General features: G+C 45.0%; 1 protein-coding gene across 4 annotated transcripts in view; it reads left to right on the plus strand.

The window, feature by feature from the left end:
- Positions 1-25690, plus strand: part of SPOCK1 (SPARC (osteonectin), cwcv and kazal like domains proteoglycan 1) — a 593321-nt gene that overhangs the window by 210783 nt on the left and 356848 nt on the right. The gene's annotated exons all lie outside the window — the stretch shown is intronic.

Below are 25690 nucleotides of genomic sequence, written 5' to 3' on the forward strand. Positions count from 1 at the left end.
ATGATTATGAGCCCATATTTCCCTTTTAATTGTAACCTGCTGTCCAAGCTTGGCAGCAAATGACTTCCTGTTCTTAGAAACCTAGGAGGGGCCAGTGATGAGAACCTCTGACTACTTCCAGATCCTCCGTCTATTCATTGGTTACAGACCCTTATTTTCAGCCACTGGACCAAATTCTTACAGCCATGAGCAAAGGAGCTGGCCCTGGTTGGGGAGATAGGAACTTCATAGAGGAAGCCTAGAGTAGGATTTCAGATGCTGTGCTGGGTTCTCTCTGTTGTGGGCAGCTTATTATCAAGACTGGGGCAAAGTCAGGGTTGCGTATGTCCAAGGGTTCCCACATCTCTTAGATTCTTGGGTAAGGCTGGGAGGGAGTCATGGCTACCATTTCCAGTTCTTTCAAAATGTCACAGGGCTGTGCCTGGAGCAGCAGAATTGACCACGGTTGATGTAGATGCTGTCTCTACATTGTAGGGTCATGAGCTTGGAAGGAGAAAATCACCCAGAAGTTTGGGGCTGGGGCTGGCTCCCTCTTGCTGGGTGAAACCCCTTCAGTGCCTGGGGAATGGGGACAGTGGTGAAGTTCAACTATCTGCAGCTATTGTAGCTCAGTGACTTGTCACTCAGAGGTGATCTTGCACTTTTCTTCTCTCCTTCACTGGAGGGTCTTGTCCTGTGGTGCTTCTGCTTGACTATTGATTACCTCTTGCAGAGGGACTTCCCTTCACATTTAACTTGAAAATAGTATTTTCTCAATTTTATGGCTTGTGACTTCTACCTGCCCATCACGCCTCTCTCCGTGTAGGTACCGCCTAAAGCATAAACAGCTGTTTTCTGGGTAATTTTCCACATTGCCTTTTGAACATCGAGCAGTAGGGGAGGGCTCAGGGAACAATTGCCCTCGCCTGAACCAGCCGTCCATAGACACAGCTACACTGGCGGCATAAAGATGGGCTGTTTAGGGAGTTCAGCGCTGAGTAATTTGGAGAGCAATTTGCTGTCTCTCTTCACTACTGTCTGTCTGAAGACAATTGCAAGAACTTTTAGGGGCATTTGAGAAAAATCTTGTCCTTGGAATTGAAAATGATGAAGGAAAGAAAATGCCGTTTCTTTCACTGGTTAACTAATTCCTGACAATTGGTGTTCGCCTGCTGAGGTCTCAGGAAGACAATAATGAGTGTATTTTTCTCCCACTTTGGGTAGGGTGTGGGAGAAAGGAAGGCCCATAGATCCTTAAGGACTCTTTCCTGGCACTGTCCCTCCTGGGAAGTATCTCCAGGTGCTGAGGCAGGGGCGGACCTCTGTGTGTTGGGTTTTCCTGCCACCTTTGGATCAACTTGTCTCCTGCAAGTTAAGACCAGGATGACTAAGTCCAGGAGGCAGAGAGTAAGGCAGGTGCGTGTGGGCCATCTCAGGGCTGCACCTGGTCTGTCTTCTGCTGGGGAACTCTGGGCAAACCGCTTATGCCAAGATAGCTCTGTGGGGCCCTTCTAGGTCCTTGGTCCCATTACCGTGTGAGTGATGGGGAGGGGTGATGGTGGCCTAGGAGGCAGCGATCAGAACCATAGCGGAGGAGCCTGCAGGAACACCCAAGGAGCAGTCACACTGGGTCTCACCTATTTTGCTTTGTGATTAAGAGTCTGGTTTTGTTAAGGATGACACCTGCACCATGTAAACTTCATGATCTTAGAGATAACTCTGCAGCTGCTCCTGGCTCCTTTAAGAAACTCTCAGATTGTGATCCCTAAGCGAGTCAATAAGTGTCTGTTGAACTGAATAGAATTTGTGTAGATTTTCCTTTAAAATACCTATTTTCAATCATTAACACCTATGGGAGTAATGAAGTCCATTAATTCACACGGTATGTGAAACGGTGGTCTGTCTTGCTCCTGACCACAAGACTCAAGGGTGGGGGTCAGTTTGGTTTTCCTTCATGACTGATGCTCGATGACAGGTGGTTCCTGTCCCTGGAGTCCCACATCCCCCTTGGGGTCTGCGAGTCTGAGCACTTGGACTCTCTTCTGTGTCCCTTCGCTGTTCCAGGCTGCAGGTTCCCCTGGGGTTTGGTGAGGCTCTTCCTCTCACATCCTGCCCTCTGGGAGGTGCAGTGGCAGGATTGCCACAGCCACCGTAGTGCCTTCAAAATGGAAGGAGGAGTCCCCTCTGCGTGGGCACAGTCCTGCTCCAGGGTGTGGTTGGTGCATGCAGTTCACATGGCATTTCAGCCACTACTCCTTTCCTGACCTGGCAGTCTTTCTTTGTTTTTAATCTTGTTTTTGGCTGCCCTGGGTCTTTGTTGCTGTACAAGGGCTGTCTATAGTAGCAGCAAGCAGGGGCTACTGTCTCTTGACATGCACAGACTTCTCATTGCAGTGGCTTCTCTTGTTGTGGAGCACAGGCTCAGGTGCATGAGCTTCAGTAGTTGTGGTGCAAGGGCCTAGGTGTTCTGTGGATGCAGAATCTTCCTGGACCAGATATTGAACCTGTGTCTCACCTTGGCAGGTGGTTTCTTAACCATTGGACTGCCAGGGAAGCCTTTTTTAATTGAATGAAAGATTCTTTAAATTCTATAGTGCTCTATAATTTTCAAAAGTTTCACACACATGATTTCATATAATTCCATAATAACTCTTTTCCCTACCCCTAGGTTGTCCCCCTTCCCCTTTCCTCTCCTCACTAGTAACCATATTGACCAGGCATTCGTGTATAGTGAGCGACCTTTACAACTGTCTGTGCTAGCCCTGTGCACTCTCATGTGTAAAGTCCATGGCCAGGGCCCAGTACACACTAGATGTTCAATAAACATCAGTTCCTTTGTCATCCCTTCTTGTTCATGATATGAATGCACTCTTTGCAAGAAAGAGAATTACTGTATTCAGAGTGTTTTTGATGCCATGTGTTGTAATGGGAAGAGTATGACTTTTGAGAACCAGTGGGCTTAGGCTCGGATCCTGCCTGGCTTTGTACTTTGCCCCTTAAGCCACATGTGTGAACTCAAGCAGTTTTCCTAATATCTCAGCACTTGTCTTTAAAGTGGAAGCACAGACAGCATCTCCTACAGAGGGCGGTGAAGAGTGTTAAGTAATCTGTTTAGAGCAGGGGTGGACAGACTCAGCCCCAGAGCCAGGTCTTCCTGAGGTCATCAGTTTAGAGTGATTGGTACATTTTTAGAGGGGGACAGGGAGAGGAATGTGTGGTAAAGTCTGTTTGTGACCCACAAAGTCAGAAAGTTTGCTCTCTGACCCTTCATAGAGAAAACCTGTCATTTCCTAATTTGGATGTTTGAGCCCTGCCTGGCATGACTAGCAGTTCTCCATGTGGTATCTTCCTCTCTTTTACCTCTTATAAATCTTTCCCCAGGGTTCTCTCTCTCTGAGCATTTGGTGTAAGAGGCTCCCATCATCAAGAGCAGCCCCAAAGGCCAAGAAATGAAGATCTATTCAAAGTGAAAATCCATAGCACTTCTGTGTTTTTCATTTCTTTCCCACCTTTAAATCTAAAACTCACTGAGGCCCTTGTGTGCTTAGAATTACCACAGGTGTGAGTAGCTTTTGATAATTTCTAATAAATAATCATGTTTAAGCTGAGTGCCAGTGGAACATTTTTCTGACACTCTTTAAACTGGTTATTTATTTTCTTGGAGAAATGGAACCTAAAATGGCTCAGTAATGAACTGCTACTGTTATTACGAGACTTGTTCACATAATGGTGAGGAGGATTTATGTTCCCAGGTAGATTTTAGTTGTGAAGGATTTAAGAATAATGTGGTAGAGAGGCATTGTTAATAAGCATGAATGTGGTTGAGAATGTGTTCATCGTTCATTCAGTATTTTCTCTAGTTCTGCCATTTGGGTCCCTTGGTTGTGTAGCAGAATGCAAGGGCCAGCAGGAAGGCAGGCAGGGACCTAAATCAAAATTGGGTCTAATTTTTAGTTAGTTGGGCCTCAGGTTTGTTAAGGCGTGTTGTTGTGCTATGTGTTCAGTCATCGCTGAACTCTTTGCAACCCCATGGACTGTTGCCCACCAGGCTCCTCTATCTATGGAGCTTTCCAGGCAAGAATACTGGAGTGGGTGCCATTTCTTCCTGTGGGGATTTTCCTGACCCAGGGGTCGAAGCTGCATCTCTTTTGGCTCTTTACCACTGTGCCACCTGCTAAGGTGTGTGCTTTCCCATAAATGAGGGCATAGGATCTGTTCATGGCCCTCATGGCTGTTAGCCAGAGAAGAAGCACGGTAGTCTGGGGTGATTCATGGATCAGACTACCAGCTGGTGCAGTTATCAAGCTGCTTTCACTTATGATGGGAACTGCCCACTCCTGGAACCGTTGCAGTGTTGTACGTCTAATGGGCAAAGATCCTGTTTCATCCTCTGTCCTCTAGCTGTGACTCTGGCTCAGAAACCACCAGATATCTGGTGTGATAAGTTTGTGTTCCCAACCCCAGGGTGTCTCCTGGGATTTCAGCTTTTCTCTCCACCCTTTCCATACTTTGGCTTCACCCTCATCTTAGCCCAGAGGCTCAGCTTCCCTCTACTTTGTCAAAGGTGAGATTTGCCTTCAAAATAATTAAATTACAAGTTTCCAAGAGAATCATAAAAACTCTGTTTACCAACTCTGATTTGACCAGTGGCTGTTCTGAGGCTTTGTAGGTTGATTACATCTGAGTTGGGTTCAGTAGCGTCCATCCTCTGGGCGCTGATGGTCTGGAGCTTGGTGGGTACTCTACCATCTGGGAGTACTGGGCTGCCATGGTGCGTGGAAAGAGCCCAGGATTCTGTGGTTTGACAGAGCTGGAGCTGACCCCCTGCTCAAGTTACTTAACCTCTCTCATCCATAGTCCTCTCTACTGTAAAATGTAGAGGCTACCTCCATTCTTGCAAAGACATCGTGATGATTATAGAGGATAATCATTGCAAAGTGCAGAGCACAGTGCTTGCCTGGCAGTAGGTGTTCAATAGACATATGTTATTTCCCATTGCAGGTTGAACACAGGCTTGAACTGCGATTTCTTCATCTTCCTTTAAAAATAGTGAAGTCCTAGCACCTCCTTAGTACCTGGGTCTTTGCTCTCCTGCCCACTGGCTCCATTTTGGGTCTGTAGTAGAAAATATTCTTGGGAAATTTCCAGGTGGTCCACGTGACATAGCCAAAAAATACCCTCCCTGCCAAAAGAGAAAATATTCTCACACTGCCATGTTCATTTTCCTGGTCACTGTATCTTTACCCTTAAAGACCAATCACAGACTCTTCATTACCTTTTCCCCTCTCCACTCATTCTTTTTTCTTTAATTGAAGTATAGTTGATTTACAATATTGTGTTTCTGGTGTATAGCAAAGTGACATGTTATACATATATATGTATATATATATTTAATATTCTTTTCTATTATGATTTATTATAGGGTATTGAATATAGTTTCTATGCCATACAATAGGACCTTCTTGTTTATCTGTTTTATATATAATAGTCTGTATTTGCTAATCCCAAACTCCTAATTTATCCTCCTCCACCCCCTTTCCCCTTTGGTTTGTTTTCTATGTCTGTGAGTCTGTTTCTGTTTTGTAAATAAGTTCAAGATTCCCTATACAAGTGATATCATATGTCTTTATCTTTCTGACTTATTTCACTTAGTATGATAATCTCTTGGTCTATCCATGTTGCTGCAAATGTATTATTTCCTTCTTTTTTATGACTGAGTATGATTCCATTGTGTGTATGTATATACACACATGTACATATATATGTGCATTTATATATGTGTGTTTATATATATGTGCATACCATATCTTTATCCATTTATCAGTTGGTAAATTGCATATTTAGGTTGCTTACATGTCATGGCTATTATAAATAGTGCTGCTCTGAGCATTGGGGTCCATGTAGCTTTTTGAATTACAGTTTTCTCTGGATGTGTGCCCAGGAGTAGAATTGCTGGACCATATAGCAACTCTATTTTTAGTTTTTTAAGGAACCTCCATACTTTTTTCTATAGTGGCTGCACCAACTATGTAGGAGGGTTCCCTTTTTTCATATCCTCCCTAGTAATTGTTATTTGTAGACTTTTAAATGATGGGCATTCTGACTAGTGTAAGATAGTACTTCACTATAGTTTTGATTTGCATTTCTCTCATAACTAGTGATGTTGAACACCTTCTCACGTGCCTTTTAACCATCTGTGTGTCTTCTTTGGAGAAATGTCTATTTAGGTCTTCTGCCCATTTTTTGATTGAGTTGTTTGTTGTTTGATATTGAGTTGTATGAACTGTTTGTATATTTTGGAAATTAAGCTTTTGTCAGTCACATAATTTGCACATATTTTCTCTCAGTCTATAGGTTGTCTTTGCATTTTGTTTATGGTTTCCTTTGCTGTGCAAAAGCTTATAAGTTTGATTATTTTAAAGTAAATATTTATTTTTAAATAAATAATTTAGTCAAACTATTTATTTTTTGTTTTTATTTCTATTGCCTTGGGAGACCGATCTAAGAAAACATTGTTACAATTTATGTCAGAGAAAGTTTTGCCTATGTTCTCTTTCTTCTAGGAATTTTATGGTAGAAAAATGTCTTATATTTACAAGTTTAAACCCTTTTGAATTTATTTTTGTATGTGGTATGAAGGTGTGTTCTAACTTCATTGATATACATGGTGCTAGCTTTGCCAGCACCACTTGCTGAGGAGACGGTCTTTTCTCTATTGTATATTCTTGCCTCCTTTGTTGAACATTAATTGATGGTAGATGTATAGGTTTGTTTCTGGGCTCTAATTCCATTCCATTGATCCACATGTCTGTTTTTGTGCCAATATGCTGTTTTGATTAGTACAGCTTTGTAATATTGTCCAATCTCTCCTTTCCACTGGGTTTTAATCCTCCTCACCTTCCATCTGTGCCTGGACCTGATAGGTATGCTTTAAATTCAAGGGCTAGCCAAGGTTTTCTCCCCAAACATTGCTCATTTTTCCACTGGCAGACACTCTGGCAGGATCTTGTCACCTCAGACTGGACCCCTTTTGAATATGACTGGAAGTGTTTCAGTCCTCTTTACCGGCTCTGAAGAAAGGTCCAGGAGCAAGTTTTGATAAGAGAGGGTAGGGGAGAAGACCATAAGGGCATACATGTCCTGCTGGGAGGCAGTAGTGGAACGGCAGAGTCTCTGGTTGCCTTGTCGCAATCAAAGCTGCCTGTGTGTAGGGAATTCTGTGTGAGGAAAGGCAGCAGGTGCCTTGGTGAACTTGGATTTCATATGAAAAAGTGACTCCTACATCCTTCCCTGAGGACATTCCAGCCTGTGCACCCCAGACACCCACATCTTTAGAGTATGCTTGTAGTTGGATTCTGAAGTGACTGTTCTAGAAGTTCTCCATTTATCCAGAGTGTAAATTGTCCAAGGACCTAACATATCCCCAGTTAGTGCTCGGCACTCTTGAGGGCGTGTGTGTATGCTAAGTCTCTTCAGTCGTATCTGACTCTTTTTGACCCCATGGACTGTGGCCCGCCAGTCTCTTCTGTCCATAGGATTCTCCAGACAAGAATACTGGAGTGGATTGCCATGCCCTCCTCCAGGGGATCTTCCCAACCCAGGGTTTGAACCTGTGTCTCTTATGTCTCCTGCATTGGCAGGCAGGTTCTTTACTTCTAGCACCACCTGGGAGGCCCATACTTGAGGAAAGCTCTGGTCAAATGGAAGATGCTGAGATTTCAGAGCCCCTCCTCAGAAAGATGATGGATTTAGTCCAGCATTGGGCTTCGGTGTTTAGTCTCCTTTGCTGTTTAGTCTTGGCACCGAGTTGAAATCAGGTCATATCAGGGCATCCAAGGAGGCTCCACCCCTACCTGGCAGGGGCTAAGAGAATTCAGCTAGGGAATTCCTCTATTTCTCTCACCCAGACTATTTTGGGAGCCCCTGAGAACCAAGGAAGGGACATTTAACTGCTGACTAGAACCTGGCAGCTCTTCCCCAAGCAGACGTGTCTGCCTGTATTATCACCTTTTTATGAAGGCATCACCTTCTTCCTGCTGTGTCTGTTTCCACTGATAGTAGGAGTGTGGGTCCCACCAGGAGCTAATGTAGACTTTCTCAATCCGGATGCCTGCAGACGCTTGGATGGGCTGCAGTGGCAGCCAACAGATAATGAGAAATCCATCACACGCATGCTTGCTTGCAGCTCTGGATCACATGCGTTAAGCTGTGAGTAATGTGATTACTTAAGTGGCGTTTTATTTACACTTTTGCACCAAGCAGTGGCTGCTGCTTTTCCAAAGCAGCCATTACCCATATTTGATTTCTTAAAAATGTCTGCAGTCGGGATGGCAGCATCACAAATGGACTCATCCAGAGGAAACTAGCATTCTGTTTTTCAAATTCTGTTATCAGCTTTCAGCAGAGGATTTACTGAGGTCAATTAAAAAAAAAAAAAAGCAGTGACATGTTTGGATATTTGGTGCATACTGCATGCTGGGCGTTTTGCATATGTGTTCCAAGTAAGCCTCCTGGTGAGGTGGACACCATTGCCCTCATTTTATAGATGAAGAAACTGAAGCTCATAAAGGTTGCAAAACATTTACCCAGAATCATTTGGCCAATGGCAGTGGAGATGTCAAGAGAAGTTACCAGTTAAGAAACTACCATGGGCTTTTATGTTTCTTTATGTTTCACATCCACAAGCAGAACCATTGATTTCAGCTCCAAGCGGAGTTAAGAGCTAAGTTTTGTGAAAAGAGAGGTGTGTGAGACAGACATACGAGGCTTTGATGGGCAACACCAAAATAACCCGTGTGGTGGTGTTCCCAAATAATTTCAGCAGGCAGCCCTGACAAGGTGCCTCTGATTCTAGCTGTGATTTGTGTATCCTCCCGGTAAATCAAATGAAGTATCTGAGCCTCAGATGCCTTATTAAATCGAGACACAATTTGGGTTTCTTTCAGGAGCTGTCACCACCTTGTGAGTAAATGTACAATTTCTACTGTGGGGTCTGGGTCCTTCTCCTGACTATTTCCCCAGGGGCCTTGGGCTGTGTGGTACTGAGTGAGCTGAGGGTCACCTCCTGCTTATTCCAGATCTTGCATTCCTTAATAGGATGCCAGGACAAAAGGAATAAATGAATGCTTACCCTATGTGCCAGCCTGGAGACAGGCTAATTAGAAGGGCTTGTGACTCCATTCAGCTGCCTGGAAAGGTGCCTAGCCATTGTTTTAGGTCATGGCACAAGAGGTTCTTCCTTCTTATTCCCCATGGGCTGTGATTTCAGTTCTCAGTCTGAACTGTTGGTGTAGATGGATCGTATACTGAAGATTTTAGTGCTGTATGAATTCATGTAAAAATGATTTTACCTGTCTGGCTAGATTTGTCCTAACTGTAATGTTAGGACAGATTGTTAGGGTAATTTAACAAAATTTAAATTTTGTTAAAATTTAAAAAGCCTTTACAAAACTCTTGAAAAAACCTTAACAAAATTTTAGGGTAATGCTTTCTTTGTTTTCCCTATTCTATAGAACTTTGAATGAATGAATGGGTAAATGGATGAACAGACAGTGTGCAAATATAGAAAGTAATCCATGTTAATTTTTAATTGAAAAATAATAAATAAAAGCAGAAAGACTCTTGTATTCCTCCATCCATTAATAACAATTGTTACCATTTTGATTTTTCTCTATTGCTTTTCTGTAGTTTTGTCTTCTTACAATGGGTCGTGGGCGTTCTCTAAGAATGGCTGAGGTATCTAGATAATGTGAGCATGTGACTGGCGAAATGAGAAGATTGTTTATAATGAGTGGGACCCAGCACTACCCCAGTGTAGCCCTGTTGTCCTGGCTTCATGCATGTTGGTAGCCACGGCTGTCCATCTTCCTTCCCAGGCCTCTAAGGGGGTGGGCTACAGGCATGGGGAAGGTGTAGTTATGGAGTAGATGAAATTATCGCCACTGCATCTTTGGTCCTCTTTATTGCGTCTTTGTTCCCATGTTTTGTATGGGACTTTCTCAGAGTCTCCACCTCTCATAAGAAGATAATTTGGCAAATAATTTGATCTTGGAAATTTTTTCTAAAAGGTTCTTAGTAGTTCTGGATATCATGTGAAAAAAACCCCAACTGGACTCTTTCTTTTCTTTATTTATTTTACTACACCCTGTAGCTTGTGGGATCTACAGGGACTGAACCCATGCCCTCAGCAGTGAAGGCATGGAATCCTAACCAGTGGACCACCAGGGAATTCCCTAAACGCTTTTTTTAATGCTCAAAAATTATTTAATAGGAAAGGGATTTTAAAGATCTGGGACATAAGGACTGTTTGTGTTCATATTAGGTTCTTAAAAATTGGAAGCAAAAATAACAATCAAAGACAAAAACAGCTTAATGTTTTGGTCTTCCTTGTATTTTTCCAGTACATTGCAGTCTTTGCTAGTGTGAAAATTGCTCCCACTTCATTTACATAGAGCTTTCAAGTGTATTTGATTTATTATCTGACATATTTAGAATCATTGAATTTTAAGACTGGAAGGGGGCTTCATTGTTATTAACATTCATGTTATCTTCCAAATAATACATGAAAAGAAAGCCTGAAAATAAAAACATATGACATGGCTTCTGCTGGCTGCGTACTCTTCCACAAGAAATAGATATGTCCTTATTAATAGGTATTTTGTTACCATATAAATGGTATAGCTGGTAATTTTGCCCTGGAGGGTTTTAATTTTAAAAGATGGGTACAAGGGAACCCTGGTTATTAGTCTCATCTCCCTATCGCTGTGCCCTACACAAGAGGGGGTCCTTTCAAAGGCTCATTGAGAGCTTGTTGTTGTTCCATTGCTAAATTGTGACCAACTCTTTATGACCCCGTGGACTATAGCCCACCAGGCTCTTCTGTCCATGAGATTTCCCAGGCAAAAACACTGGAGTGGGTTGCCATTTCCTTTTCCAGGGGATCTTCCCAACCCAGGGATAAAACGCATGTCTCCTGCATTGGCTAGGAAGCCCTCAGGAAGAGCAGGAGGCCCTTCAGTTCAATTCATTTCAGTAGCTCAGTCGTGTCTGACTCTATGACCCCATGGGCTGTAGCAAGCCAGGCTTCCCTGTCCATCACCAACTCCTGGAGCTTGCTCAAACTCATGTGTATTGTGTTGGTAATGCCATCCAACCATCTTATCCTCTGTTGTTCCCTTCTCCTCCCGCTTTCAATCTTTCCCAGCATCAGGGTCTTTACAGATGAGTCAGTTCTTTGCATCAGGTGGCCAAAGTATTGGAGTTTCAGCCTCAGTCCTTCCAATGAATATTCAGAACTGATATCCTTTAGGATGGACTTGTTTGATCTCCTTTCAGTCCAAGGGACTCTCAAGAATCTTACAGTTCAAAAGCATCAATTCTTTGGTGCTCAGCTTTCTTTATAGTCCAACTCTTACATCCATACATGACTACTGGAAAAACCATAGTTTTGACTAGATGGACCTTTGCTGGTAAAGTAATGTCTCTGCTATGTAGTCTGCTGTCTAGGTTGGTCATAGCTTTTCTTCCAAGGAGCAAGCGTCTTTTAATTTCATGGCTGCAGTCACCATCTGCACTGATTTTGGAGCCCCCCCAAATAAAGTTTCTTACTGTTTCCATTTTTTCCCCATCTGTTTGCCATGAAGTGATGGGACCGGATGTCATGATCTTAGTTTTCTGAATGTTGAGTTTTAAGCCAGCTTTTTCACTCTCCTCTTCCACTTTCATCAAGAGGCTCTTTAGTGCCTCTTTGCTTTCTGCCATAAGGGTGGTGTCATCTTTGTATCTGAGGTTATTGATATTTCTCCTGGCAATCTTGATTCCAGTATGTGCTTTATCTAGCCAGGGATTTCTCATGATGTACTCTGCATACAAGTAAATGAAGCAGGGTGATAATATACAGCCTTGACGTAGTACTCCTTTCTTGATTTGGAACCAGTCTGTTGTTCCATGTCCAGTTCTAACCGTTGCTTCTTGACCTGCCTACAGATTTCTCAGGAGGCAGGTCAGGTGGTCTGGTTTTTCCATTTCTTTAAGAATTTTCCACAGTTTGTTGTGATCCACACAGTCAAAGACTTTGGCGTAGTCAATGAAACAAAAGTAGATGCTTGTCTGGAACTCTCTTGCTTTTTCAATGATCCAGCAGATGTTGGCAATTTGATCTCTGGTTCCTCTGCCTTTTCTAAATCCAGCTTGAACATCTGGAAGTTCACAGTTCACGTACTGTTGAAGCCTGGCTTGGAGAATTTTGAGCAGTACTTTGCTAGCGTGTGAGAGGCCCTTAATTGCATTAAATGAGGCCTTTAATTGTTACCATTGACTGGGAGTGGGAGGGGGGACCTCTAGGGTCTTGGTTCCCAGAGCCTTTGTTCTCAGAGATCTTACCTCTGAAGAAGAGATGCTTATTTAATAAAGGAAGGTTGAGCAAGCTGGCCCTGTGTCTCTGTAGGACAGAAAGAGGGTCGGGCATACAGACTAGTTGGTTCCAATTGTGGCCCATATGACTTACATATGTTCTTGACAGGCTGCATGGAAACACTTGCTGGTTGGAAGGGCCAGGATGTGAGCTGGCTTTCATCCCTGGGGTGGCATGCCATGGGTGTGTGTGGCCCCTCCAGACATAATGTCATTGCTCAGCTTTCCAGCTGGAGTGGACTGATCATAGTGATGCCAATAATCAGCCACGGCAGCTCCAGGCTTTCTGGTCCCAGAGCAAGTGGCAGACTGGATGGTGTGGCCATGGGGGCTTTGGAGACCCTGAGCAAAGCAGACATCCTGTTGTCCACTCTCTGTGGCTGCCCCTGGACTCAGGCTTACTCTCTTGTTGCCCAGGTTGAGGGCTGTTGCCGCAAAGAGTCCTGCTCATTGCACTTGTTGGCTCCTCATCCCACCCATGCATGTTGCTCACCTAGAAAGCTCCTTGTCCATCTGGACCCAGCACAAGTGCCACTGCCTCAGTAGAGTCAGCCCTAGTTCCCCGGAATGAGTGCTGGCTTCCTCCTCTGTGTTCTGTAGCTATTTTGTTTTCATAATGACCACATTGCCAGGTAACGTTATACTCCATCTGCTGACATTTCTGGCTCCCTCTACACTGGCCAGACCATGGGCTTCTGAGAATAAGGGCTGAGTATTACTCGTGTCTGTTTCTTAGCACAAAGGCAGACATGCAGCAAATGTTCCATAAGTGATAATTGTGCACACATGGCATGAACTTCTTCATTGGTGTCCTTGGTTTCATTGACTCTTTCTAACCTGTCCCACACTTAGTCTGCCCAGCACCTTCAGAAAGCACTAGTGTGATGGGAGCCACCTCCAAGTTCGCCCTCAGTGGTTCCTCAGTGCCTGGAGATTAGGTGTGGACATCTCATCAGGCGCCAAGGTCCTTGAGCCTCTGGCCCCAGCTTCCCTGCAGCTTCAGCCTTGCTTTGTCTCTGTGGGTGCCCCAGGCAGATTATGGAAAACCCCCCCGGAAGGCAACAGGATGTTTAGATGTTTGTGGAGTACACAGATCCCAAGATTTGGGGCTGAACAGCTATCACAAGACTCAAACACATTGACCTTGGTATAAGGATGGTTATCTTATCTCTGGATGCTGTCTTTTCAGATGACGTAAGTACATCATCTACCTGTCTGAGTGGTCAGGTGAGCAAGTTCTCAAGCGTGGAGCCTGGCTACAGTGCTTTGGGACTCTCTCTCTAAGTCACCTGAGTCTACCAGATGACTTTGGCAGTGCTGAGGCTTCCATCCATCACAGAGTTGTAGAAATGTTCATTAGGTGAGAGGAAAATTAGCCCATCTCCAGGATTATTAGTCCATGGTTCAGGATTGATTGGACCCAGCAGCCTTTGGGAGTATGGGTCCCATGGGGGGGTCTTCAGTCAGGGTGGGAAGATTGTTCTACCCTTGTGGTGAGCCCCAGTATTAGCAGCGGCTGTGCCTGGGACAGGGAACACTGCTCCCATTCTCTGTGGAAGCTTTACCAGTGATCACAGAGGGAAATTGTGGCTGGGGAGTGTGGGTCTATTTGGCAGGCTTGTTTGCTCTTACCATTGGGGGAACATCACTTCAGAAGCTGTGGATTTCAAAGGAACTCTCTCAGATTCTGATGGTGACATCATTGCTTTGAAGTGGACTAAAGACCTTCACCAGATTTGTTTCTGGGGCATTGGTGGGAGCATCTGCTATGTATGTGGTCCAAGGGCCAGAGCCTCGGGATGCGGAGGAGGGCAGGCAGGGCGACTGCTAGGATGCTCTCAGGGACACAGTGAGGAAGCTTTTATTGCTAACTTTCCCAGATGCTCTTTCCAAGAGAAGAGGCTGAATGGCAGGGCTGGGAGGAACTGCGACAGGTCTTGCTGTGCAGCTAATGAAAATTTCATGCGAAGTCTGTGTCCGTGGCTTCCCAGAGAGATGGCCGGTGCCAAAGCCACCAGGTCTTCTGTGTAGTGCCTTGATATCAGTGTTGGATGCTCCACTTTGAAGCGAGCCTCAGAGACTGTGGTGGCAGACAAGTGTGACGGCCGACAGGTGTGATGGCAGTGCCTGGTCCAGAGCCCACAAAGCGCTCCTCAGTGGGGCTTGCTCCTGAGGCTGTTGTCACCAGAGCTGCTGGCCATGGTTCTGAAGCCTGGGGTGCCGTGTGGGGTAGGGAGGGGTCAGGATGTCTGGGTATCCCGGCTGCTTTCCCAGAGCCAGGCACAGGACAAATGGACTGCTGTTCAGTTGCACAAAGACCCTGTGGGGCCGGTGTTTACATTTCCCCCTTCATAGATGGGAAAGCTGAGGCTCAGATGCATGAAGGGTCAATGCAGTGGTGGAGCGAGCCTCTTGGGAGGCCCTTGGGCTGTGTGTCAAATCCCTTGACATTTCCTGCAACCGTTGTGTTCTGTCTCCAATAGGGGGCAAGCCCTGTGTTTTCTCCCAGATTCTCCAGTCTTCACTGGCCCTCTGTTCACTCAGTGCGTTTAACACAGTGTGTGGAGCTCTGCCATGCTGGCAGTAGGACGGCCCCCGGCATCCCTCAGAGCAGCTCATTCAGTGACCCTGACCACTGCACAGTGCTCGGTGGAGAGAACCAGGATCTGGCTGTCTGTTTGGAACCTCATTAATCCAGGAACACCTCAGCGTCTCCCACCCGCTGCACCTCCCTGGACCTGCGAGGAGACCCCAGCCAACTATCTCTGCTCATTCTCCTCTCACCCATCCCTCTGTCCTCTCATGGGCTGACCTCCCTTGACTGGGAGTCAGGTCTAAGCCCCAATACTAGAGCACATTCTTAGTTCTTCTGTTCCCCAGCCATGCTGGAGTCTCCCAATGTGACATACTCATGTAAATATTATTACCAGAGTGGATTGCCATTTCCTTCTCCAGAGGATCTTCCTAACCACGGATCCAAACAGGGTCTCCTGCGTTGCAGGCAGATTATTTACTGTCTGAGCCACCAGGGAAGCCCCTAATGTAAATATTGTGACTATTATTTATTTGTCCAGTTTGAAAAAAAAATCTTCAGAGTTGGGCAAAACTGAGCTCAAATCCTCCTGTTCTTCCTAGCTGTGTAAACTTATAATAATGTGATCTCTCTGGGCTCCAGTTTTCCCAGGTAGATCATCAGGGGGCTGACTGTGCCTCCCTCACACAGTTACTATATGAGCGCAGTGAGCTAAAATGCAGTTGGCTTGGCACAGTGCCTGGCCCATGCTGCGCACTCAGAAACTGGTAGCTGCTATTATTCTTAGATGATTAATGTTAAACGTTACTGTTACTTTGATTTTTTGATTGGATTTCAACTTCAACTTGTCTCAGATTCTGAATCTTGCATCAGACATCTGCCAGCTGTGGCAAGCCAAGTCATGACGTCCGTTGGGTCCTTGGGGAGACTCAAGGGCATTAGCAGACATGGAGCGAGGCTGTCAGGCAGAGGCCCACCAGCCCTCCTTGGTTGCTCCCTCCAAGGTTTTCTGCCATCACCTCTGCTGGTGCCAGGTTCCTGTTACTGCCCCGGTTGAAGTCACACTAAAGGAGCTGCCCATTTTACCATCCTCTGAAACTTCCAGGACACAGAGCCTGTGTTCTGAATCAAAGGGGAATTAACTGGGGATCTGCAGCTGACATAAAAGAAGCCACAGAGGCTGAGTGATTCTTTCTTCATAGAAGGTGCTCACTGAGTACCTGGTGCCGAACAGGCACCGTGCTGGCCCTAGGTGTGGAGGGGAAGACACCCCGCCCCGGCCCTGGGGACTGGCAGGCGTGTAGTTGAGTGGCCGGAGAGCACTCAGCCGCTGCAGAGCGGTGACATCAGGGCTCTGCTAGGGGCTGCCCAGGGGCTGTAGACCACACAGCAGACACATCTCTGGCGTGGAGGGACTGGGAACAGGGAGGTGGCCCATGAGGACCATCGTCTAATCTAAACCGGGAGTTGACAGAGCAGTGAATGTTACTCAGAGCAGGGAGAGGAAGGGGGTTTCAGGCACAGAGGATGCAGCGTGTGTAGAAGTTTGGAGCTTGGCTGCTGCAGCTCCGAGAAGTAGCTCATGTGGGGCTGGAGTGAAGCGTGTGGGCAGGGGTGTGGCCTCAGGGGAACTGGAGGACTCAGCAGGGGCTGTGCCTCACAGGGTCCTGGGAGCTGCTCGTGAGCTTGGTCTTGGCCAGGAGGCTGTGGGGAGCAGCTGGAATATTTGATACTGGGGTGTGGTGAGGGCTGACGTCCCTTCAGAGGATCCTTGCAGGAGCAGCAAAGAGGACAGCCTGAGCAGCGTCTAGGGAGAGGAGGCTGGCTGGGCACGTGGTGGTGACCCCAGGAGAAGCTGGGGGGCCCAGCTGAGGCAGAGGCGGTGTGGGTGACAGTTCATACCCAGTGTTTTATACTCTGAAAGGCAGCATCTGGATGTTGACTGAGGCCGGCCGGCCTTGGCGGTGGGGGGTTTGGGGGGTGGCTGGAGTGGCATTCTCAGAAAGATGGTGGGACCTGATTAGTTTGGAGTTCGTGCTGCTCAGACAGGCCTGGGCCTTGGGCAGTACGATTTGTATTTTCTGTAAAGCAGAGGTTTATATGCTACAAGATGGCAAGGGCCTTACTTGGTGTTTCAATGAAGTGACCCTTCTCTGGGTTTCTCTGACTGTTTTCTACATGTAAATTAATGATTATGCAGAAATTTTACCTGTTCAGAGCAGGCCTAGTCCACTTAAGAGAATATAATGAGTCATAATTGAAACTTAAATTTACTTAGAATTAGATGATGTATAATTGATAACAGTGGTTCAAAACATCTCTCACTGGTTCACTGGTTGCACAGACAGCTCTATGGTGTAAGTATTATCTTTTTTTTGTTTTTTTTTTTAATAGACAGGGTCACTAAATCTTAGAGAATGGGAGCCTGACCTTTAAACAGAGACGTGCCTGCAACTCATGTTTTCACATTTCATTGCATTTTTTTCTAAGCCACTCTTCATCCATAAAACTAATAAAATTGCATGCATTGAAAATATTTCATAATTATTGTTCCCAAGGGCAATTGGTCTCCTTTCATTTGGGCCTACTTGGTATGATTCAAATGCATAAGAGCCACATAACTGAAATTTTAAGCATATCATTATTTCTATAAGCCTGTTTCTCTCAATGTTTTTGAGACATCTCAATATTGTAAACCTCTAGAGATAGACTCAAAAGTGTACATTTTAATTTATTGAGTCATTCTTTGTGTCTGATAACATCCCAGTCACTGCCACATTATTGCAAATCGTTGTGACCCATCCTCCAAGGTAGGTGCAGCGGTCTTGTTTTGTGGATCAGGGGTCTGCAACTCAGAAGCTGAGGGACTTGTGCCAGGCCAGCTGGTGGGTGAGTGTTCGAGGTAGGATCTGAGCTTATGTCTGCTTCACAGCCTGTCCTGTTCATAGTGTTTTTATTGTCTTTGAATCCATAATTCTGTTTCTCTCCTGTTTGGACATTCAGAAGCCCACTCCTGGCTAGCTCAGGTGTTTTGATCATTTTGCTGTTGAGGTCAGGGAATGGGTGGCTTTGAGTCTGGGGAGACACCCCTTGTCTTGGTCAGATACAAATGCAGCATCAAAGATCTGTTGTATTCTCAGAAGAGAAAGTCAGGTATAGAGCACCTTTTCTGGAACAGATCTCAGACTCAGTTTTTCTCTTTGAGAAAAGCTGCAATCAGCAGTCACTCCTCCAGAACCCAGCTTGGATGGACAGACAGGGATAAGCACATAGTCGTGAGGAAGGGTGATTTCTTTGTGTTGGTCATAATGCCTTAATCACCTGGAGGGGCCATGACAGTGCTATTCATTTTACATCCCAGGACCATAAACCCATGTCCTTCTTAGGTTTTAGACCCCTTGAAGCTATTTTGGAGCTTCAAGGTGAAATAATTTCTTTGCAGGAATGTAGAAGGTCTTTTATTCTTATCCTCTGATGTCATCTCGGGACTTTTATTGAATTTCACCCTTTGGACCAGTGTCACAGCAAATTAGTCATTTAAAATTCTCAAAGATAATAATTATGCCTGTATATGTGGATTTAATAACGATTTTGCTAGCTGTTCTACAGTAATGACACAGATCACCAGAGGGCCCTCAGATTTTCCCACACTTCACTTATTCTACCAAGAACCTGACGTTCTTTTCATGAACTTAGTGAACGAGGGAGGGGACCTTTTAAAGGGAGTGATGGTCGGTAACTTAAAGGAAAATGTCTGCCTGTGACCTTTCTAATGTTATAATTTGAAAATTTGATGTAATTATCGAAAATGTTTACATTCCTTCCTATTGTTTGATGTGATTCTTTTATTTTTTTTCTCATTCATAATGCTTTCGTACTCAGGAAGTTGAGGTAGGTTTTTGACTTTTCCACTGTGTATTAGACATAGCATCAAAATAGTTGCCAAATAAAATGTAAATATCACTCTCAATCCTAAATCTCAGTGGTAAATATTTGTTTTAGTTCAGTGAACCAGCACCACACACATTTATTTTTCATGGGTATATCCAGGGGACGCAATTTATCAAATGCATATAAACAGTCCATTTGCTGTTTTATCTTTCCTCATTAGTTACAGTACAAGTATGATTGTCAGTTATTATCTGTGTTTTACTGGTGGGTTATTTATTGAAAGAGCAGAGCAACTGACATTGTTATTTTCTAAATCACTTTGTCTGAGGCCTGCAGGACTTTATACCAAATGTCAGACCAATTTATCAAAGAATTACTCTATTCAGGAAGCAAGTGATTTAGAGTGTCTATAAACATACACCCACCTGTCCTTATGTGCACATCAGGGACAGTTATGCGCATTTCACAGGAATACGGAGATGTTAAAGCTGAATCAGCTTACTTCAGTTGACTCCAGTAGAGCCTGGACTTACTATATACTGTTGAGTGTTGCCCCAGGGGAATGTGCAGGTAAGATCCAGACCTGCTTAGAATTAGCCTGGCCCAGGTGTGTGGGTGTGATTTGTGCCCATGAAGATGTGTTATTGGTCCAGCTCCCAGTCCCTAGTGTACAGGGTTCTCATGAGTGGGATCTGTGGAGTGACGGGGCAGGGGACCTCGAGTCAGTGCCCAGGCTGGGCTGGGTGGTTGAATGCTTCATGCAGAAGGATTCCTATTGGAGTTCTTCACCAGGGTGGGAAGGACAGGCTTGCTGGAGAGTAGACTGACAGCACAGTGCTTACCCAGAGATGTTACCAGAAATAGCTTAGAGGTGAGGGGTTGTATGAGATGCCAACTTCTATGTCAATAGGTGGAATGTTTTGTATTTCCCAATAGCATCATGCGTTTGGATTTATACTGCACACAAAATTACAGGCATGTTTCACTTATGTCATTTGGGGTTCCCTGGTGGCTCAGATGGTAAAGAATCTGCCTGCAATGCTCGATCCCTGGGTCAGGAAGATCCCCTAGAGCAGGGAATGGCTACCCACTCCAGTATTCTTGCCTGGGGAATTCCACAGACAAAGGAGCCTGGCGGGCTACAGTCCACGGGGGTCGCAAAGATTTGGACATGAATGAATGACTAGCACTTTCAATACAATGTCACCTGGAAGTCTCACATTTCCAGTGATTTCTATGATCATTTCAGAGACACTTTCCCCACCTGCCAGCCAGCCCTCCTTCTTATTCTCCCCAGTCAAGTAGTATAAAAAGATACTTCTTCGCACTGAATTCTTTGGAGAGCAGTTTGCTTATAGCCCCTTAATTGATGTCTTTGTAAAAGTATGGGGTTCGATAAAGTGGGATTAACCTCCCTCTAGGATCTCTAAACCTGACTGTAGTCCACCTTACCCTGCAGGGCAGTGCTTTTCTCTTTTGTTTTTATCTACAGGGGGTCTTCAGATGACCTCAAAGAGGCTGCCTGCTCTCACTTAGCCTCATTTTCTTCTGTTCATGTGTATATGTCTCCATGGCTCACTCCTGGTCGAGACAAACGAGGCACCCACTTATTTTCTAGGCTGGTAATTTGTATTATCTCATGTAATCTTCAGATGAAACTATAGTGTTCAAACAACTTAGCTAAAATATATATAAAAGAGAAATGACCTGTCCCATGAGAGCTGAGTATATTTGATCCGTCGTAGCTAAAACTGTAAAGTATCATACATGCCATCATCATCTTCGTAAGTGGGAGTAAAGCAGTTGGATTGCAGAAGTGGTTTCCATTTGATTGTGCCACTCTCTTCCTCAGCGTTGCTTTAACATTCTTTGGGGCAGACATAAGCACCTCTGGAAAGGCAAACCCCTGGGGAATATCTGAACTAAATTGCATCAGCCATTTGGGGGCGGTGGGACAGTGGAAGAAAAATCCAGTTTCCCGATCACAATTGGCTAAAATGAGAGACTTTCCAGTCGGTTATGACGTCCATAATAAACAGACTTAATCACTAAAATTATGGCAGGATATTTTTTGCATCATTTCCTGGTAGGGAGGCTTAAACATTTTCTTGGAAGATGCATTATATAGCAGAATGTTCTTTGGTGTTATTAACATATACTGATACGTATTATATCCTTGAGTGTGCTAAGTCGCTTCAGTTGTGTCTGACTCTCTGCGACCCTAGGGACTGTATTGTGCCAGACTCCTCTGTCCATGAGATTCTCCAGGCAGGAATACTGGAGTGGGTTGCCATTTCCTCCTCCAGGGGATCTTCTTAATCCAGGGATCGAACCAGCATCTTTTACGTCTCCTGCATTGGCAGGCAGAGCTCTTTACTACTTGTGCCACCTGGGAATTAATATCTATTATATATGATAATATCGGAGAAGGCAATGGCAAGCCACTCCAGTACTCTTGCCTAGAAAATCCCATGGATAGAGGAGCCTGGTAGGCTGCAGTCCGTGGGATCGCTAAGGGTCGGACACGACTGAGCGACTTCACTTTCACTTTTCACTTTCACACATTGGAGAAGGAAATGGCAACCCACTCCAGTGTTCTTGCCTGGAGAATCCCAGGGACGGGGGAGCCTGGTGGGCTTCCGTCTAAGGGGTCACACAGAGTCGGACACGACTGAAGTGACTCAGCAGCATATATGATAATATAAAATATATGTTACGTATATATATATATTTTAAGGAGATTTCATTTTCCATGAATGCTTATCAAAACAGGGTATCTCTAAAGTAGTTGAAAACGTAGAGTTGAATTTCTTTGTACCAGCTGCTGCTGCTGCTGCTGCTAAGTCGCTTCAGTCGTGTCCGACTCTCTGCGACCCCACAGACGGAAGCCCACCAGGCTCCTCCGTCCCTGAAATTCTCCAGGCAAGAACACTGGAGTGGGTTGCCATTTCCTTCTCCAATGCAAAGGAAAAAGTGAAAGTGAAGTTGCTCAGTCGTGTCCGACTCTTTGCGACCCCATGGACTGCAGCCCACCAGGCTCCTCCGTCCATGGGATTTTCCAGGCAAGAGTACTGGAGTGGGGTGCCATTGCCTTCTCCCTTTGTACCAGCTACTGGATGCCAATAATTTCTTAGGATCCAGTATTAGGTTTGTGGGATATCAAATGCTAATAAAATGAGTATGATTTTATCTCTGTTGATCAGCTGTGGAGGATTTTAACAAATAGTTGGGGCCATGGTCATTCCATGACTCTTCCTCCACAGTCAGCACCACCCCAGTCTTCATTTTTCTAGATGCTGTCATTTGTCACTTTCTTGCTGTGATTTGTATGCCAACTTGTGATTTTTTTTTATTTTTACTATGACAGTGTGCTCCCCTGCAATGTTTCATGATTTTGGATATGAGTCAGCGGGCTCAAATTCGAGACTTTTCAAATTGACAGGATCTTCTGGGTTGTAACAGTCCCTAAAGATTTGGGTGATTTTCATTTTTGAAGTGGTATCATGAAATGGAATCAGGTCTTCCTCATATGGTGAGAATTTAGAAGGAGGCTTTTCTCTTTCCTGTCCAGCAGAGGTCTGACTTACTTATCCTGTGCAGGGTAGCACATAAAATGCACATGTATGGTAACACTACCACCCTTCACTCTTCAGCCTGTAGATGCACTATTAGGAGTTAATGAATTTAATAAATGACTGTATCCAGGTGTGCATCTTTCTGTTTAGATTGTCTGTTTTAAAAATTAACTGATGCTGAGCTCCTTCCAAATCATTTTTAAAGGGCTTATCACTAGATGATAAAATTACCAGTTAAGAGGCCAACTCAGATGGATACAGCGATTGAGTCCATCCACCATGCCTTCCACCACAGTCTTTGAGTTTTAACAGGCCACATCTTTACTGGGTCAGAGGCAAGGGCTCCTGAGGCCCCAGACTTTTATGCTCTGTGGACCAAATTCTGGGGACCACGCAGCAGGAACACATTTGGTTACAGGGCAGCACTGGGGTGATGTTGGGGCTGTCACACTGCTTCCCATGTTGGGATTTGTCACTGTGAGAAAACAGGTGCTGGGTGTTGTCAACAACACAGCAAGTCCTGGGTCTGTTTAAGGATAACATGAAATATATGTTACATTTACAAAATTCAGAGAAAATAAGATAAAGGAAAAGCTGGGCTGGTGTCCCTGGTCTTAGTCCCTGGAGAAATGACCATCCAGCTGTCCTTTGTCCCTTGGGCATACTGACTACTAAGTGAGGCTCCGGGATGAGGTGAAGCCCTAGAAGGGCATTCTTTTCGACTTTTCCATGTGGATTTAGATGCTCTTTCACCAACGTTCCCCTAGCAGAAATTGATCAGCACAGCCCCAGTGTCTTGGACGGGTCATGTCTACAGACCTAGCTGGTACAGAGTGGAAGGCTGATCCATGACCTCTGGTCTTTTGTGTCTGAACCTCGCTATGGCCATGCCCAGTAGGGACTCCCCTCCCCTGTGCTCATCGACCAACCCCCAAGTGGGCTCTGGTGCCTGTCTCTCAGCTGGAGCCAAAGGGGTCACACCCAAGGTTGTCTGCACTGCTGGCTCATTGGGGTCTGCTTTGGCCATCTGCTTTCCTAAGGCAGGGTGAAAGCAATCAGAGGCAGGGAGTCATTCTCCTTCCCCATTTGGCCTTGCTGGGCAAGAGGCTGTTAGAGAGACTCGTTCTGCATAATGAGCTTTGACTCAAGGTGTACTTTCACATTTGGGCAGCAATTAGGCAGTATTATTACGTGTGATGAGTTTTAAATATTCTCATGCAGATAGCCACTTGTAGAAGTTTCATCTTGAAATCTCTGTCTTTCCCCAAGAAACATGTAAAAATGGCAATTATAGTTAGCTTGGAAAAGTGACAAGGTCCAGCAGAATGCTTCACATTCCATCTAAGTTATAACGTATGTTGAAATCGTTAGGAAATACTCAGTACCTGAGACTGGCTCAAACCTTACTTGGACATCAAAGAGAATGTGACATGTGAAGTTAAAGAAGAGGAACTTATCTTTGGCTCCAGTCCTTCCCTGTTGGACTCACAGCCTAAGCTTCCAAGGACTTCCATGTATTAAAGCAGCATGTCACGTGATTTCAGACTGTGATTAGGTGATGCCATCCTTATCAGAGGGCACTTATGGACCACAGCTGGAAGGATGGAGGTTTTGTTATTTTTTTCCCCAGTAGTGAGGATGAGTTCATCTTAGGTTATCTCTTTTGTTGCCCTTGTCAACAGCAGAATGTCTGCTGCTGCTGCTGCTAAGTCGCTTCAGTCGTGTCCGACTCTGTGCGACCCCATAGATGGGCAGCCCACCAGGCTACCCCATCCCTGGGGTTCTCCAGGCAAGAACACTGGAGTGGGGTGCCATTTCCTTCTCCAATGCATGAAAGTGAAAAATGAAAGTGAAGTCGTTCAGTTGTGTCTGACTCTTAGTGACCCCATGGACTGCAGCCTACCAGGCTCCTCTGTCCATGGGATTTTCCAGGCAAGAGTACTGGAGTGGGGTGCCATTGGCTTCTCCGCAGAATGTCTGAGTCACTTGCTTATGTCCACTTGCTAAGAGTAGATTGGCCATTCAACCTGAGAAATCAGGTGGTAAATTTCCCACTGATCATTCATCCCTTAACTGAGAACCATTAACTTTGGCTGCCAAGTTTCAAACCACATAATTCAAAAGATGAGGATTGTATTTAAAATAATAAGTGGAGAGAGATGTGCCAGAGGGATTCTTTTAAACTTTCTCAGTGCTATTTCATGGTGTAGACCTCAGAGATTTCCTAACCAGCTGGGTTGAGAAGGCCAGTTATGGCATAAAATTAAAGCCAGAGCAAATTGGACCAATTCCTTGGAGTTAAACATGATTTAATGCCAAATCCCCAGGATCCAGAGGAACCTGTTCATGTTTATTCATGCCCTAGAAAATGGAATCACTGCCCAAGAAGCAATGTTCTGATTTTACTCTAAATCCAGTTTCCTAAAATCTATTTAAGGGCTTAGGTGAACTCAACAAGGATCTAATAAAGCCAGGTAATTGAATGACACAGAGGCCAATAAAATGCAGAGAGATGGTGTGGGAGATAAATGGTCACAGGAGAGAGCATGGACCATAGTTGAAACTAATTGTGTACTTTGGTGTAAATGAGCTTTTCTAGAAGAGAAATCCAGGCCTCATTTTGGACAGCTTTCTGGAACTGCAGCATGCAGAGTGCCAGCCTAAAACACATCCCACAGATGATTTGAGTATACTCAGGAGGAGATTAGCTGCATGGGGGCACATGCCGTCAAAATGATGTGGGGACGTTGTCCATGGGCAGGGTCCCTGCATGCTGCAGACAGCTGAGTTGAAGTGACAGAGGAAGCGTGTTGGTCTGCGGTGGTGGGTGAAGCTGACAGAGAAACTGGGTCGTGAAGCTTTGGAGGGGAGGGGTTATCAGAAGTGAGGAAGAGGATAACAGGATGATGGAGCCGTGAGTGACCTAGACCCTTGCAATTTCAACGTGACTAACTGTCTAGCCTTGGAGCATAAATTGAGGCAAGCTACATTCAAGAAAGACACGGTTATGAATCAGCCAGATTGGCCAGCCTTTGTTTTTTATCTTTACACAACGAGAACAAATGGTATTAAGGTGAATATATGCCAGTGGTTAATTCTCACATTTGAATGACCCTCTGTTTTTAGTTTCGAGAAGTGCTAGAAAACTGGAACTGTGCACCAAAGTTACATGTCTCCATGTAGGAGAAATGTTGACAGTTGAATTATCAGTGGTTACAAACACAGAGGCTTAATCCCAAGTGAGAGCAGCTAGCCATCACCTGCGGCATAATTGATAGCAAATGCATCTTGCACTTAGAAG

The sequence above is a fragment of the Moschus berezovskii genome, chromosome 8, assembly GCF_049115385.1.
Source record: "Moschus berezovskii isolate FMDL1 chromosome 8, NW_MosBer_1.0, whole genome shotgun sequence".
NCBI classification, from domain to species: domain Eukaryota; kingdom Metazoa; phylum Chordata; class Mammalia; order Artiodactyla; family Moschidae; genus Moschus; species Moschus berezovskii.